At 47.7% G+C, this 13,609-nt stretch overlaps 1 protein-coding gene across 6 annotated transcripts in view; it reads right to left on the reverse strand.

Annotated features, from left to right (window-relative positions):
- NDRG4 (NDRG family member 4) overlaps nt 1–13,609 on the reverse strand; it is an 885,840-nt gene that overhangs the window by 677,942 nt on the left and 194,289 nt on the right. Inside the window, exon 1 of one of the 6 annotated variants that reach the window (XM_085637546.1) lies at nt 4,981–5,099. The exons of the other annotated variants lie outside the window; for them this stretch is intronic. The gene's annotated coding sequence lies outside the window, so the exon portion shown is untranslated. Of the gene's footprint in view, nt 1–4,980; nt 5,100–13,609 lie in introns of those variants that run through there. 6 annotated transcript variants of the gene reach the window in all.

Raw genomic sequence — 13,609 nt, forward strand, 5'->3', positions numbered from 1 at the left:
CTGTACTCCACACATCATAACCTCATGAAAATCTTTAGGAATATCTTTGGACCATCACCTCTCTTTGCATGATCACATCGCACCGCCACCAGGGGTGCTAACTACCAACTGCACACACTAAGGAAATTAAAACCTCTTCTGTCGACTGCAGATCTCAAGACAGTGGTTCAAGCACTAGTGATCTCCAAACTAGATTTTGTGAGTGCTACCCTCATGGGTCTATCAAAATAAAAACTGGCTCCTCTGAAGGCAACCCTCAACCCAGCAGCTCGACTCATCACAGGCTAAAAACAGCGATCATATTAAACAGACCTGAAAGTGCTGAACTGGCTACAATATGAGGTGAAACATCCACCTAAAAATCGCCTGCATGACTCTCAAAGCTCTTCGCCACAACACTCTAACCTACCTGTCAATGAAACGCGTCCTATTAGGTTAAAATAGATCTTTATGAAACACAGGTTCCCTTCTACTGAAGCCCTACATGTTCAACAACAAGAAAACCTGCAAATGTTCCTTCTACGGAATTGCCTCTATAATTTGGAACTCGCTTCCCCCTGAGACCAAAACCAACACCACAACAGTACTCTTCAAACAGAAAGTAAAGTCTCTATTAATGAATAGATTCCTACCACAATAAAGATGCAATCTTCCCAGACTTTAACTTCTGTGGCTTGCCCTTACACTATATGGTCCTACTATCAATCAATCAATCAATCAATGAATTTGTAAAGCGCGCTACTCACCCGTAGGGTCTCAGGGTGCTGGGGGGAGGGGGATCCACTACTGCTCGAAGAGCCAGGTCTTGAGCTGTTTCCTGAAGGAGAGATGGTTCTGGGTCAGTCGTAGGTGGGTGGGGAGGGAGTTCCATCTCTTGGCCACCAGGTAGGAGAAGGATCTTCCTCCGGCGGTGGTCTTGCGGATGCGCGGGACGGTGGCGAGGGCGAGGCTGGCGGAGCGGAGGTGGCGGGTGGGTGTGTAGAATGTGAGTCGGTTGTTGAGGTATGTGGGTCCCATGTCATGGAGAGCCTTGTGTGCGTGGGTGAGGAGTCTGAACGTGATCCTCTTGCTGATGTGGAGCCAGTGCAGGTCTCTCAGCTGGGGAGAGATGTGGCTGAAGTGGGGGGTGTCCAGGATAAGTCGTGTAGAGGCGTTTTGTATGCGCTGGAGTCTTTTCTGTAGTTTGGCTGTGGTTCCAGCATAGAGGGTGTTTCCGTAGTCCAGTCGGCTGGTGACGAGGGCCTGGGTGACCGTCTTCCTGGTGTCGGTGGGGATCCACCGGAAGATCTTTCGGAGCATGCACAGGGTGTTGAAGCAGGATGACGAGACGGCATTGACTTGCTTGGTCATCGTGAGGGAGGAGTCCAGGATGAAGCCCAGGTTGCGAGCATGGTCCGTTGGCTTTGGAGCGGAGCCCAGGGCAGGGGGCCACCAGGAGTCGTCGCAGGCGGAAGGGGATGTTCCCAGGAGGAGGACTTCCGTCTTATCTGAGTTCAGTTTCAGCCGGCTGAGCTTCATCCATTCCGCGACGTCTTTCATTCCTTCCTGGAGTTTGGTTCTTGCTGTGGCGGGGTCGTTGGTGAGGGAGAGGATCAGCTGGGTGTCGTCGGCATAGGAGGTGATGTTGAGGTTGTGTTGGCGTGCGATGCCTGCGAGGGGGCTCATGTAGACGTTGAAGAGGGTGGGGCTGAGTGAGGATCCTTGCGGGACGCCGCAGATGACTTCGGTGGCCACAGACCGGAACGGGAGAAGGCGGACTCTCTGGGTTCTGCCGGCGAGGAACGAGATGATCCATTCCAAGGCCTTTCCTTGGATTCCAATGTTGCTGAGGCGCTGTATCAGGGTGCTTTGGCATACGGTGTCGAAGGCTGCCGAGAGGTCCAGGAGGATTAGGGCAGCTGTTTCCCCGTTGTCGAGCAGGGACCTGATGTCGTCGGTGGCTGCGATGAGGGCGGTCTCGGTGCTGTGGTTTGCTCGGAAGCCGGACTGCGAGGGGTCGAGGGATCCGTTGGTCTTGAGGAAGGCAGAGAGTTGTTTGTTGACGATCTTCTCGATGACTTTGGCCGGAAAGGGGAGGAGCGAAATGGGGCGGAAGTTCTTGAGGTCCGTGGGTCCGCGGTGGGTTTCTTCAGGAGGGCGCTGAGCTCGGCGTGTTTCCAGCTCTCTGGGAAGGTGGCGGATGCGAAGGAGCTGTTGATGATGTTCCGGAGTTGGGGTGCGATGATGGAGTCGGCTTTGTTGAAGATGTGGTGTGGGCAGGGGTCGGTTGGGGAGCCGGAGTGGATGGTGTTCATCGTGTGGGTGGTATCTTCGGTGCTGACCGTCGTCCAGGTGCGGAGGGTGGTGGTGGAGGGCGCCGGATCGGTGGTAGTGTGCGCGGTCTGTGCGCCAAAACTGTTGTGTATGTCGGCAATCTTGCGGTGAAAGAACGAGGCGAGTGAGTCGCAGAGGTCCTGCGAGGGTGTGATGTCGGTGTTGCAGGCGCTGGGGCTGGAGAGCTCTTTGACGATGCTGAAGAGTTCCTTGCTGTTGTGGGAGTTGTTGTCCAGTCGTTCTTTGAATGTGGTCCTTTTGGTGGTGCGGATCAGTTGGTGGTGTTTGCAGGTGGCGTTCTTGAGGGCTGTCATGTTTTCTGTAGTCTGGTCGTGGCGCCAGGCTTTCTCGAGGGTACGGCAGGTTTTCTTGGAGTTTTTGAGGTCGTTGGTGAACCAGGAGGCTTTCTTGCTGCCGTGTCTGCTGGGGGGGTTCTTCAGTGGTGCGAGGTCATCGGCGCAGTTGGTGAGCCACTGTGTGAGGTAGCGGGCTGCTTCGATGGGGTCCGTCGTGTTGGTGGGGGGGTTCTGGCTGAGGGAGGTGGTGAGCTGGTCGGCAGTGATCTTGCTCCAGCTTCTGCGGGGAACCTGTTGAGGGTGGTTGTGGGTCGTGGTTCTCCTGAAGTTGAAGTGGACGCAGCTGTGGTCTGTCCAGTGCAGTCCGGTGGAGTGGCTGAAGGAGATGTGCTTGCTGGAGGAGAAGATGGGGTCAAGCGTGTGGCCGGCAATGTGGGTGGGGGTGTTTACCAGTTGCTTGAGTCCGAGGCTGGCGAGGTTGTCCAGCAGGGTGGCGGTGTTGCTGTCATTGTTGTTCTCCAGGTGGAAGTTGAGGTCTCCTAGGAGGATGTAGTCTGAGGAGGTAAGGGCGTGCGGGCTGACGAAGTCTGCGATGGCTTCGCTGAATTGTGTGCGTGGTCCCGGGGGTCTGTAGACGAGGGTGCCTCTGAGGGTGGTCTTGGGGTCGGTGTGTATCTGGAAGTGAAGGTGTTCGGCGGCGGTGAGGATGTCGTCGGAGTTGGTCGTGATTCGGATGGTGTTTCTGTGGACGATGGCGATGCCTCCTCCGGCTTGATTGACGCGGTCCTTCCGGGCAATCTTGTAGCCATCCGGGATGGCTATGGCGATGTCGGGAGCTGAGGAGGCGTTCATCCATGTTTCTGTGAGGAAGGCGACGTCTGGTGATGTTGTGTCGAGAAGGTTCCAGAGTTCGACGGCGTGCCTGTGGATGGAGCGGATGTTGAGCAAGATGCACTTGAGGTGGTCGTTGCTGGAGCCTGGCTTGGTGGGTGCGGTGCAGGATCGGGTGCAGGTGAAGTTGCAGGCGTGGCAGGTGAATGCTCCGTGGGTGCGTTTCGGGTTGGCTTGGTAGCAGGCTGGCTGTCGGCCAGTGTTGAGTGCTTGGAGGGTGGCGGCGTCTTATCCCTGACGGGTTGGCTGGCTCCGGCGGGGTCCAGGGGTTCTGGTGCTGGGCGCGGTCCAGGCGTGGACGGGCGTAGGCGGGCTGGCCTTTGGCGTGCCTTCGGCGCGCAATCGGCGCGCCCGCTGCGTGTGGCCGCTGCGCATACGCGCGGTCCCCGCCATATATGGCGAAGTGGGAGGGAGGAGCAGCTGGGAGGCGGGAGCGGGGTGGCGAATGGGGAGCGGGTGCCAAGAGAAGGGGGTAGGGCCACAGGAGAGCAGCGGCGGGGAGCGGAAGGGGGGGGTGGAAAGAGCGGGAAGACAGAGCGGGAGAGCGAGGGCAAGCCTGGAGAGCAGGGGCATTAAGGAGAGGCGGCAGCAAGAGAGGCCAAGAAGGCAGCAGCAGCAGAATCTGGGCATACCTATAGTAATTTATTTTTCTATGATGCCACTTTATATATTAGTTAGATGAACATTTCAATTCTGGAATCTCTGAATGAGATCTACGTTCTTCTCTTTTTGTTCACCCACATGTGTATACTCTTGTGTGTTCACCTTTGGCTTTTTTTATGTACAGCGCTCAAAAGGGTCATGTTTGCGCTATATAAAACTTTATCTAAATAAATAACACAGAAAACGCCCATTGTCAATCTGCTGCAATAGGCAATCTTCAGCTCAGAGTACACCACTATGGAATGGTCCAATGTGCTTAAAATGTCTTTTGAGGCATCGCTCTTATTGATCTTTCCTTAAACTCGTAAATATCTACTATCAGTAAATTCATACCAATGCTGCGTCGACTTAAAATATCAGATTTGCTAAATACATATCCACCTCCAACTCCACCCACTATTATGGAATCGCTTCTGTTAGCTCAGTGTTAGAATCTAAGCAGGGAACTATTTCTTGTTTGAGAAGTGCACAGAATCCTTTTCTCAAAAGCTCTGATGTCTTCTGTAAGCAAACATTGGTGTTGCAGCCAATATGCAAAGTCGGGGCTAAGCACTAACTGAAGCACTGCAGAGAGATTCAGTCAGATACAGACGGGCAAAAGAGAAACAAACGCGAGGATTCAGTTACAGACAGTCAGATAATAGCAGCCACTTTTACTGGTCCAAACTAAATACTAAACACTGCACAGGTTAGCCTGCAAAACTATCAGTGAGGCTGAAACTAATCTGAATATTGTAAATGTCACACTTGCATCCAGTAATAGATTTGAGAATGAAGACTTCTATGAATCAGAAAGTCAAAAGAACAAGTAACTTACCTTTGATAACGGTTTTTCTGGTGGATACAGGAGCTCCCGAAGGCTTATTTGATGAACATCTTCCCCGGTGACACAAGAATCACATTATTTTTTCAGGGATGAATAGCACTAGGAGGTGCCAATGGAGTCATGGAGTGAAGTCACATGACTTCACAGAAGTGACTTATCAGCAATATAAGTGGCCCTTGAGAGCCAGTGACATCAGTGTTTTTTACCATGGTTCAGCAGACACAAACCAGAGCTGCTGGGTTTCCTCCCAGTTCTAAATGCCATGAATTTGACAATGTGAGATAAGCTCTCGTGGCTATCAAAGGTATGTATGCCTCACTTTCTTCATCACTTCACCGAGCGCAAGCTAAAGCAGACTACGGTTTTGGATTTATAGTAAACATGCTATGTCTGTATACATAACCTGACGCCATTTTTGGATGGATCCAACGGAGGTATGTAAACTTTAGCAGACATCGCAGAGGACGGTATGTTCTAAAGTGCAAAGTGATTCAATATTGTTTCTAATCCCCTAAATCCAGACCAGGGCTATCCACTTCCAGATAGGAAGGAATGGTTGTTACTTTCATCTTTAAAAGGTCCAAAAGTAACAATCAATCCTGCTAAGCAAATACTGAATTATATGTTTAGGCTAAACAAAAAAAAAACCTAGAGTTGTTACTGTGATGGTCCAAGGATCTGGATCTGTCCATCCAGTGCTAGAAACGTGCAGTTACGACACAGTAAGTCATATTTCAGCATGCACCTTCCCATGAGATTCTTAATGAATAGTACTTTTTTTATTCTATACATTCCTAAACTTAAATCTTCATAATGCTAAGCTCTGGTTCCCTTGGTGCACTTTGACTATTTTCTCAAGGGACTTCTCCCAAGAGAAACTGAGCGTATCACTCCAAACCTGGAGGAACTACACGGACTCCTCCTCCAAGCCCACATGACCTTCAAGATTAGCTGCATCACATGCAACACCACCAGAACAGGCACTCCTAACCAGCCGGAGATATAGACATATGAACTACCTCAGGTAGACTGAGCCACATCGGATGCCAGGACATTGCCAGACTGGAAAAAAAATACTGCCAAGAGAAAAACAGAAACAATCCTTCTCCAGCTACCCTTCAAGGATCAGGAACAAGAAACCAACCAACATCAGAACTTCCTCGATCCTTCTGCAAATCAAAAAGCAGCTGAATACTCAGTGATACTACAGCTCCCAATGTTAGGATTCACCACCCAGGACCCTAAATCGTGACTCGGGGCTTGCACAATTGTTTGCCACTCTTGCTCTTCAGCTATGCTCACACTCAACAAACAGAAACACATACAAGAGTTCCTGGCTTTAAAAAAAATAAAATTATTGGCAGCACAGTTTGCAAATTGCAGCAAATAACAGCGGATCTGTTGTCATTAGATGTACGTATACAATATGGCATCAAGGTATGCAATGAACATTGATGTCAAATACCCTTGTGCGAGGTACATTCGTGAGTGCAGGATATACTGTGCGGCATTTAACTTTGTGAGAAGTGCGGGGATAGAAAAAAGCTGGGGGGAAGAAGGAGAAGGGAAGGAAGAAAAAAGGCAAAATAAGGTGCAACAATTTGAGTGCTCTAACGTTATTGAAAAACATATGTATGGAATATTAAGTCAGCACTTAATCAACACCTCCACATGATGGAATATCGGTACGTCATGTAAGCGAGCGTGCATGGTTCTGCACAGAATGACCAACTAGCAGGTCTGGTATTCGCCAGGCATGCCACGGGGGATGGGAAGAGGGAAAGTGGGCCACCGTTGGTGGGTTGTATGACCATACAATCATGCGCTAGCAGGCGGGCGATTGCAGGAAATATGATATAATGCCACGATGGTCAGTGAGTCGCTCGGAGAAGGGACCAACTTTGAGATCATCGTAGTGTCATGTGTCCGTGTCAGTTTTTAAAATTAAAGAGACATTGCTCATGATAGCGGCCCCTTTCTGACAAATGTCAGTGCAAGTAATCATGAAGATAATTAAATGAACTTTTGAAGATATTTATAAGGACTATAAAGAAGAATTATGCACTGAATCCAACATATTATTAGACATTTGTCAGAAAGGGGCGGCTATCATGAGCAATGTCTCTTTAACAATTTGAAAAACTGAGTTAGTCATGTGACTCTCATCACTGCTTTTCATCTGCCTTTATAAAGAAACTTTGAGGCTGCCACCCTGTTAAATGCATCTGAGGAAGACTCGCCAGAGTTGAAACGTGTAATGCATGTTACCTGTCATTGCCTGAATAAAGTTGGTCACAAAGGACAGTGGTGTGGCTTGGTTTGCTGAATCTTGAAGGGGAGAGCAATGTCTTTTGGAATGTATATATATATATATATTCACACAGAAAAACTTCAGAATAACAAAGGTTAAAGTGATGTTATAGTTAGGTGAAAGTGTCAGTTAAAACATAACATGCGTAACTAAAAAAAACAATAAAATTTACCAGTGATAGTTTACTGAGCTAACTAGTACTTATGCCCCACCGTGCTCTATGTTGTCATCAATGAGGTCATTTGGGATTTTATCAGTGATGTCATCAGTGATGTCATTGAACATGCCATCAGTGTTGCAACCTGTGAGATCTTAAGCATAGCATTTTATTAACATATCCAACACTCGCGGGTTGCACAGCGCCGGGCGCAGCTTTGGCCGTGTATGGTGTTGAGTGCAGAGCCTGTCTTGCAGCCAGGCCCTACACCAAATCACAAAAGGCCTGATTTCTGGGTAAATCTAGCTTTCTGAAAAATGTGGTGAAGGTCCATTAAGCCATCTAAAATACCATGTGGAAATTGCATGATAAAATTATGTTTTGGGGCCCCCCTTTTTATAAGTCCACGCTTAACGGATCACCCTGAAACATTCCAGGAAGGAGCTGAGGCAGATGAACTCTTTTGATGGATATGTCAAATAGCACCAAAGTTATTAGCAAAACAAAAAACACTCTTCTTATGGACATTCTGATCTTACTATAACTACACAGTGGCGACTGAGCCTAGTAGCCTTTTAAAAAAAAGAAAATTATCCCTCATCGGTTCGGGATAAACTCCTCCTGGTGCGGGGTGTGCTGTTAAGGAGTTTGCCAGGCTTGACCCCATCGGAGTACCAGACAATGCCCAAATGAGGGGGCCCATATTCACTTTAGGGCTGCCTAATCAGTATGCATGTGACAGTACTAGTGATGTCATATACACAAACACACACACTTACTGGATGGACCCTCACTGGCCCAGCCAAGGATCGATCCGGTGAGCTGGTTAAGGGAGGGGGTAAGGAAAGCTTTTATCACCCTGGCTCCTCCTTAGCCATGCCCACTAGTCTAATTCACCTTTTGTCTCTTGAGGTAGGGGGTGGCATGGTCAAGAAGGTGAGAGGAGCAGCCGAGGCCCTCCCACACTCCCTCTAACAAATATCTCACCCCATCAACAGAATAAATGACCCAGGATGTGGGGGACTGGAAGAAAAGGGACTAGCATTGTTCCTAGTTCCTCCACTGCCAGTTTATGCTTCCTAGTTCATTCAGACATATCCTCTCTAAGAGGAAGGAGCTTTGTGTCTGTGCCTGCGCAAAGAGCCATATGCTCTCTGGATTTTTCTTAGTCTAAATGTCTGTCCCCTTGTTGTGGGACAGACACACAAGTCTGCCCCTCGGCAAGGAGCCAGATGCAGTGTGGCTTTTGTTCTTAGGCTATTAAAAAACGACAAACAGAATCTTGTTCCCTGCTAGGACATAAACATACAGCTCCTTCCTATCACAATGCCTCTCTCTGTTTAAGGTATGTCTGTGTCCTAAAAAGTGACAGGTGGACTTTGGATTTTTCCTAGCCCAAGAGGGCCATAAACACAATTATGTGCCCCTGCAAGTAGCAAGGTCTTAGCCTAGGAAAAAATCCAATTATCATCTGGTTCCTTGCTGAGTCACATCTATGCCATAGAAAGGAACCAGAGACTTATAGGATTCTTTCTGAGCTTAAGAAAATATCCACTAAGCACCTGGCTCTTTCTTGGGAACAGACAAACATGTGTGTGCCCCAGCAAGAAGCTAGACGGTGTTTGGACTTCTTCTTAACCTAAAAAAAATATCCAACGAGGTCTGTTTCCTTTCTGGGGCACAAATACACAAGTCTATGCCCCAGCGAGGAGGCAGATGCTGTTTGAATTCCAATCAGCATCTGTCTCCTTTGTGTTGCAAAGACACACAAGTAGGTTCCCCAGTGCGAGCCCCAAAAAAGAGCCAGTTGCTGTTTGGATTTTTTCTCAGGGTTAAAATGAAATCACAAAATAATCTGCCTCCTTATTGGGGCACAGAATTATGTGTTGCAGACATGATTAGTCTTTGTAGTTTGTTCAAAGCCCACAATACCAAGAGCCTGCCATCTAGACGTGGTTTATAACTAAGGCTCATAGTTTCCCTGTTTACTCATTTCTAACAATAAATATAGAGAGAAAACAGTGTGTTTTGAATCTGTATTTACTTTTTAAAAGCAGAAAAATACAGAAAATTTGGCTTCTCTTGATTGAGCCTCCATGCTGTAATTCCCAAATTCCCTGTCAATAGCGGAGTACATTTATAGCATGTGAAGTTAAAAAACAGCATGAGATTTACATAAATGACAGAATATCTTAACATATGTAGGTGCTATAATGCTAATATTTTTATGTGGGTGTAATTTTTTTATTAAATTGGACTGTGCAATATGCTAAAACCAGACATGAAGCAAAGTAAGAGTGCACGTTTTACTTTTAAATATAAGTGATATTATTGACTTTAGAACTTCATTGATTTACAAAACAAATAAATAAATAAATATGAATAAATACTGGTAAAATGGGAAAACGTGAATACAAAAGGAAAAAACGTAGGTAAATTCAATAGCAAATGTCATACCCCCTTACACCCCCACACTTTTCCTAACTAAAATGGTACCCCTCAAGTGTGGGACAGTCTATAATCTGGCATGACAAAGGCATAAGAACACAAGCATGGAATCGCAACTCAGAAGCTTGGAATTAGGTTGATTTTTGGGATGTGGGTGGCTGTGTTGCTTGGGGCAGGGTTCGGCTGCCACTTAGGGAGAACTAATCCCCCCAGACTTTTCTGAAAACTATACACCTGGGGGAGTTGTGGGTGATGTGGTTGTGTCGGGCCACCAATTATTCTTACCCAGAATGCAGCACAAATGTCAACTTTGGTTTAAAAGCAAAAAAAAAAAGAATTCCCCTATATGTCTGTGTCCTAAATTCCTGGAATTTGTGATGAACAGCAAAGGTCTAATGACCCAGTGTTCCCAGACTTCTACAGATAGAAACAGCACCTCACATGTGTGGATGGGTCTATCACAGTAGACAGAAATGGGCAAAAACTGTAACTGTTGAAGTTAATGTACAGTTAATGTAGTCTTCAGAAAGTTAAAGTTTTGGTCTGTAGCTGTCCTGTCCGATATGCCTAGCCTCCCATGTGTGGTACTGTTTTTTATCATGTGAAGTGTTGGGACATTGGCTGGGGGGACTTTTGATGTTTGCCAGAAGTTATGGAGTTTGCTATCACAGAAAAGTGAAGTTATTGTGATTTATTACACATACTTTGACATTTTTAAGGCATCCTGTGTAATTGAACATGCTGGGATTCCAACACATCCCATTTCCCTGGATTCCCTTGGGTCTCTGTTTTTTTAGAAATGTCTATGATCCAGGCCTAGATGAACAAGTTACTCGCCTTCGATAATGCCTTATCTGGTAGAGACTCTATCTAGCCACAGAGTTCTTACCTTAGAATATTCCTAAGGTATCATACTGGATCCAGGATTATTTTTTGAGCAGTAGATGGCACAGTTTGGCTATGCATCAGCATTGTTCGCGTTGGAAGTAACATGTGCTGTGCATGTATAGGAGTCACCCTAGTGCATCGACATCACTTACTTTTCATGACCTTTCCAAGCTAGAAGCATGAAGTCACTAAGGTTGCTGATGTACCAGTGTGCAGACTCTAAGGACCTCATAAGGGTTACCCTATATGGAGAAATTTGATCGCATAGCGGGGAGGATGGGTGGGCCGGTAAGGAATCTGTGGCTAGATAGCGTCTCTACCAGATAAGGCATTACCAAAGGTAAAAAACGTGTTCATCTGATACAGACTTCTAGCCGCAGATTCCTTACCCTAGAATAGATACCCAAGAAATAAACTCTCCGGAGGGTGGTCCGCAAACAGATTTAGACCAAAAAATCCTGGAGGACCAAATGGGCAAAGAGCCCATCATGACGGATCTGACTGTCCAGGCAGTAGTACTTGGTAAATGTGTGCAGAGATGCCCACGTGGCAGCTTGACAAATGTCCACGACAAAGACTCCACGATGTAACACAGTAGTTGCAGGTTTGGCTCTGATGGAATGAACTTGCAACCCCTCAGGGGGTTGCTTCTTGGCTAGTGCACAGCACAATCCATATTGAGATGTTCTCTTTCTGCATGGCCTTCCTTTTTTTCACCTCGACAAACCCAATAAAAAGCTGATCCCCCACCCTGAGCTCTACAGTGCTCTTTTTGGGTTCATTCGTTGGAGTCTCTTCCTCTTTGAAAGGGTGTGGCGGAGCAAAGAAGGTAGACAATGTGATGGAAACAAAACCCCTGACAGAGGTGCAGAAAGGGGATCAGCATTTTTGGCAGTGAATCAAGCCATTAATTTGTCTCAACAACTGGAGTATACAGTCTTGTTTAGGGACGCCTGCCGCTCAGTCTCCATGCATGAAGGCGGAGCGTGTGCAGGTTCGGGTGCAGAACCCGGCCCTGTTGCTGTGAGAGAAGAGCCTTCTGAGAGGGCAACCTCATTGGAGGCCTGATGTTCATGCTCAGGAGTTCAGGAAAGGCATACAGGAGGCGTGAGCTCCACTTGAGGCGAAATGCGTCTCTGGGTGAGTGTCACCTTGGATACTCTAGTGTGCAGAAGTCCTGACATTGCACGTTCTTGGCGGTGGCAAATAGATCTAACCAAGGTTCTCCTCAATCTCCTTGCACCACCTCAGGCTTGAGAAGCCATTCGTGATACACCAAGCATCAACTTCTGAGTTTGTCTGCTTCAGAATTCAGAGAACCCACCAGGTGGTAAACCACCAGGGAAATGCCCTGACGTTCCAGCCATATCCAGAGATGTAGGGCCTCTTGGCACTGGACCTATAACCCCACCCCATCCTGCTTGTTGCAGTCCCACTTGGCAGTTGTCTGTGAACACCTGAAATAGCCTTTCCTTTATGGAAGGTAAAATGCTTTCAATGCCAGTCAGATCACTGCCAGCTCCAACTGGTTTGTGTTGGAGAGGAGACTCAGCCTGAGACAAGAGTCCTCTGATATCCACCTCCTCCAGATGGCCGCCCCAGACCAGGAGTGACGCATCTGTCACTACAGTCAGCTTCAGATGGGGAAGGAAGAGGGCTCTTCCATTGACCATATCTTGGTTCGTCAGTCACCACTGCAGGTCTTTTACAGTTCCCTCTGATATTTGGACCAGATCATAGAGATTTCCCTGATACTCTGCCCACTAGGACTTCACATTCCACTGCAGAGCCCACATATGCGAACAAGCATGTGTTACCAGCAGGATGTAGGAGGCCTTAAGGCCCCACAGCCTCGGAGTCAGTCTCTGCAAAACCCAGGATAAAGGCTTAAACATCGGAATCATAGCCCGAATATTCTGGACTCATTATTCCAGAAGATAGGCCTAAAATTGCACTGCATCCAGAATAGCTCAGATGAAAGGTAACACCTCAGAGGGAGTCAGGTGTGACTTTAGCTCGTTTATAGTGAACCCCAGTGAATGCAGCACGTTTGCCAAGTCTGGAGGTGGGAGATGATTGTCTGGGGCGAGCCTGTCTTCAACAGCCAATTGTTGAGGTAGGGGAAGTCTGGAACCCCTGACCTCCGCAGGGGAGCAGCAATAGGCTCCATCAACTTGGTGAACACTCGACGTGCACCTGTAAGGCCAAAAGGGAGCACAGCAAACTGAAAATGCTTGTGGCCCACCGAGAACCGCATGTAACGCCTGTAAGCTTACAGAAAATGAATATGGAAGTAGGTGTCCTGCAAGTCCAGCGCTACCATCCAGTCTCCAGGGTCGAGGGCAGAAAGAACCTGAGCTAATGTGAGCATCTTGAATTTATCCTTCATCAGGAAGAAATTGAGAGGGTGAAGGTCTAAAATAGGGCAGAGGCCTCTCTTATTGGGCACCAGAAAGTAGCAGCAATAACAACCATGACCTACTTCTGATGCCGGCACCCTCTTGATGGCACCCTCATCCAAAAGAGCCTAAACTTCCGGACGGATGGAGTACCCTAGCAAAACAATTAGTAACACCCACTTGTCCAATGTAATGGACTGCCAACAGGGTAGGTGATGTTGGATCCTGCAGCCAACTGGCTGCCTGTGTTGGTATGAGGACAAACTAAAGTGGCTTTTAGGATGCAGGGGTGGCATTAATAGAAGTCTGGCTGTTTACCCCACGAGGCTTGTGGGAACCACAGCCAAGAAACTGCGGGTGGCTTTGTTGGCCTTGGTGGCTGGGTGGGAATGGACACAGCTGGTAGCCTGCATCAGA

Source organism: Triturus cristatus, chromosome 12 (assembly GCF_964204655.1).
Source record: "Triturus cristatus chromosome 12, aTriCri1.1, whole genome shotgun sequence".
NCBI lineage: Eukaryota > Metazoa > Chordata > Amphibia > Caudata > Salamandridae > Triturus > Triturus cristatus.